Source organism: Mastomys coucha, unplaced genomic scaffold (genome assembly GCF_008632895.1).
Source record: "Mastomys coucha isolate ucsf_1 unplaced genomic scaffold, UCSF_Mcou_1 pScaffold14, whole genome shotgun sequence".
Classification (NCBI taxonomy): Eukaryota; Metazoa; Chordata; class Mammalia; order Rodentia; family Muridae; genus Mastomys; species Mastomys coucha.
The window spans coordinates 112,865,452-112,868,983 of NW_022196896.1; the positions used below are offsets into that span (position 1 = coordinate 112,865,452).

The 3,532-nt window shown below is 49.5% G+C and overlaps 1 protein-coding gene across 4 annotated transcripts in view; it reads left to right on the forward strand.

Moving 5' to 3' along the window:
* Positions 1-936: 936 nt before the first annotated feature.
* Gigyf2 (GRB10 interacting GYF protein 2) overlaps positions 937-3,532 on the forward strand; it is a 127,107-nt gene continuing 124,511 nt past the window's right edge. For 3 of the 4 annotated variants that reach the window (XM_031368289.1, XM_031368291.1, XM_031368292.1), the window contains exon 1: positions 937-1,057. The gene's annotated coding sequence lies outside the window, so the exon portion shown is untranslated. The remainder of the gene's footprint in view (positions 1,058-3,532) is intronic. The other variant, XM_031368290.1, reaches the window with a different exon arrangement.

The following is a 3,532-nucleotide window of genomic DNA, read 5'->3' on the forward strand; positions in this document are numbered from 1 at the left end:
AGGATGTTTTTGCAGTGGTTGTGTGAAACTCTGAGTTGATCTCAACCACCAAAGGTAGTAGAAAGGCAGGAAAAGATCAATGGCGCCAGAAAGACCCGGGTGATTTGAAATGGTAGATGTACCAGGTTTAGTAAACCGAAGTATACAGTATGTCCAGCTAAATAGGAGTTCCAGAAAGACAGCAGATAATTTCCTGTCTTCTGTATTGCTGGGTTTCCTGTTCGTTATCTAGTAACCCTAAAACGGGAAGGCAGTATATATATAAGGGTTGTAGGTCCACATGTAGGTATAGTGACTTTTTTTGTGGGGGGTGCTTCGAAACAGAGTTTCTCTGTATAGCCCTGGCTATCATGGAACTCACTCTGTAGACCAGGCTGGCTTCGAACTCAGAAATCTGCCTGCCTCTGCCTCCCAAGTGCTGGGATTAAAGGCATGTGCCACCACTGCCCGACTAGTAGGAACTTGTAAACCTTTCCCAGCTGTCACATTCCAGCACTCCAGAATGAATTTCCAGTTCTGCTTTTAATTTCAGCCTCACCATTTATTTGTCCCATGATGGACAAACTGGCAGGAAAATGCTAGACCAAAAGCTATGGAAAACTTCTAGCTTGGAAAACCAGTTCAAAACCAGCTCATAAGTGATGTGGAGATTTTTTGTATTGCACCGGGCACTGGATTGGGTGCTTCAGACAGTGAGTCATAGGGCCTCTGGCCAGGCTCCAATTAGGGACACCAGCTCAACTCTAGGGCCATAGCAGATGCAGTTAAAGGCCCCACTGTGCGCCTGCGCTACTCCGGCTCCGCCCTCTCCCCCCTCCCAGCCCTGCATCCGGGTCTCAGGAAGGGGCGTGTCCTAGTGGAGGGGCGGGCGGTAGAGGAAGGGAAGGGTGTCGTGGGAAGCTGGAGAGCAGGGAGGGAGTGAGGCGGGGAGGTAGGCGGGGCGGGGGCGGGGTGGCGCGCGGGGTCACGTGACGTGCGTGGCGACGTGTCGGCCATCTTGTGTTGTTGAGGCTGAGGATTGACTTGGGTTCTGAGAGACTCCTGTCCCGGACCGCAGGTAACCAGTGGCTCAGTGTGTCTCCCCTGCCCGCGGCCATCCCGCGCCCAATCCCCGCCATAGCGCCCCGAGCTGCCGTGGCCTGGCGCCCACCGTCGTGTCCCCGCCGCTCCGGCCCGAGCCGGCCGCATGGACACACTCTGGCTGCCCGGCAGCGGCCGCGGCCGGCTGGGGGCGTCAGACATGGGGACAGGGCAGGTGCGGGGTTGGCAGGAGCCATCTCCCGTGCGAGGGTCGTGGCGGGCCTGGAGGCGTCCCGGCCGAGGGCAGCCCCCTGCTTTCGCCCCGGTGGCATCGCGGGGAAGCCGTGGATTGGAGGCGGGAGGCGGGGTGGGCAGTGTCAGGCCGGAGGGCTCGCCTTCCGCTGCCCGCTCCTCGGGGCCGGTCGCCCGCGCTGCCTTGGGGTACCCCGGCTAACAGCTGCTGCGAGCCGACAGCTGACCCGGTCGGCGTTCCTGCCGGCACCTGCCCCGGGAGGTGCGCCCTTGCCTTCTCCACCGAGCATCTGGACTGGGGAAGACTGCTTCCACGGCTGGAGGACTGGGCTGGAGCAGGCCCCAGGCGAGGTGGAGTCATGATCTGATTCTGGGACCGAGAGAGGCTTGGGAAAGTAGAGCCCGGGGCAGCTCCGGGGATCCGAATGTTCACACCGGATTGAAATGGGCAAGCAGTTTCCCACGAAGCACTCTGGAACACTTCGGTTTTGTAGCTGAAATATCAATCAAGCCAGCAAGGAAGGGGAGGGTGTGAAAGGAGCAGGTTGTGTGACTGCGTTTGGGAAGCAGTAACGTTGCTTTGCATTTGTCTCGTACCGCCCCCCCCTCACCTCCAGTTTTCTTGAAAGTCAAAGCACTTAAACACACCTAGTGGTTCTATTAGGAAGGTAAGTATTCCATCATAACTTAAAGAAATGAAGGGACTCGAATCTGATGGCTTCCTACCTAGTACCATATACCTTGGATTATAGGTAGTTATGGCCTAGAGTGTTGTATTCAGGGACTGTAGTCTTCCTTATGTAGTTTCTCCTTTTTAGTAACAAATGACTTCCTAAATTATAAAAACTACTATCATAATTTTTGTATGTGAGTTTTCATCCTTTTTTGTGGCTCTGACTGGCAGAATTTTTCCTTTTTGGTTAGAACACATCCTTTGGCCTCATTTAATGATGCCTTCCTAGTGTAGCAGCTTTTGGATCGCTTAAACTGGGATATGTACTTTATTGTCACATTAGAAGACACTAGAACAACATTTAGAAGTGACACGTGTCTGGAAAAATACCAACATTGAAGATGTTAGTGATTTGCCGGAAAGGAAAAGCCCTTATATAGTACTTGACAAAGGATTTAGGATTTTGTGGCTGGGGAAGAAGAGACAATGTACTATATGCTGCCATTCTTTTATTTTGAACTGCAAGTACTTACTACAGTTTGTATGCTGAGGGGCAAACATGCCAGTTTCTGTTGAGCTCACTTCTAGACATCTAAGTCCTTAAGTAAAAATATACAAATACTTCTTGATGTAATGATGGGGCTGTGCCCCACAAACCGATTGAAAGTTGAAATATGTAAGCTGAAAATGCATTTAAAGCTATTAGTCTGCTTCCCATTAATAACAGCAAAGCCTCCTATAGAATCTTGATTATTTTCCACTTATAATTGTGTGGTTAGATTTTATGTGATTTTTGTGACTCTCAGGTCCTAGCCAGCAATGCCAGGGAGTATTGTACTACATATTGTTAACTCAGGAAGAAATCATAGTTTGAAATATGAAGAATTCATATTTCTACTGAGTTTTTACTGATTTCTACTGTTTTTACCTCATAGTAAAGTGCAAACTCTTGTTAACAATTCTGTGCAGGGACCATCTGTTTATGTAGGAGTAACAGGAAAAAAGAGATAGGGAGACAGAATAATAATTGTGGGAAGGGTTAATTTTTAAATTTAGTCCTGTGAGGAGACTTGATAGGTAAGCTAAAATTTGAGGAAACACCTGATAGGTAGAGGACAGGGTACTTCACCAAGAGGAGAAAAGGGCAAAGATCCCGAGACAAGAAACTATAACTTAGGTGGGACTAGCAAAGCTTGCTGGGGAGAGGCCTGGGCTGCCTAGTCTGCAGACTGAACGAAGCTGATCAGAATGTATCTCACACCTCTTTGGCAGGAAGATGAGGTGGATCATTCATTCACTGCTCTGGAGTCTTCAGAGTGTGTGTGTAATCCAGGCCTACCTAAAACTTGCCTTTCTCTTGCCTCAGCCTCCCAAGTTTGTTTGTTTGTTTCCTTCCTTTTTTTTGTTTTTCGAGACTGGGTTTCTCTGTGTAGCCCTGGCTGTCCTGGAACTCACTCTGTAGACCAGGCTGGCCTCAAATTCAGAAATTAGCCTGCCTCTGCCTCTCAAGTGCTGGGACTAAAGGCATGTGCCATATCACTGCCTGGCTATAATGAATTTCTTTTTCTTTTTTTTTTTTTTGGTTTT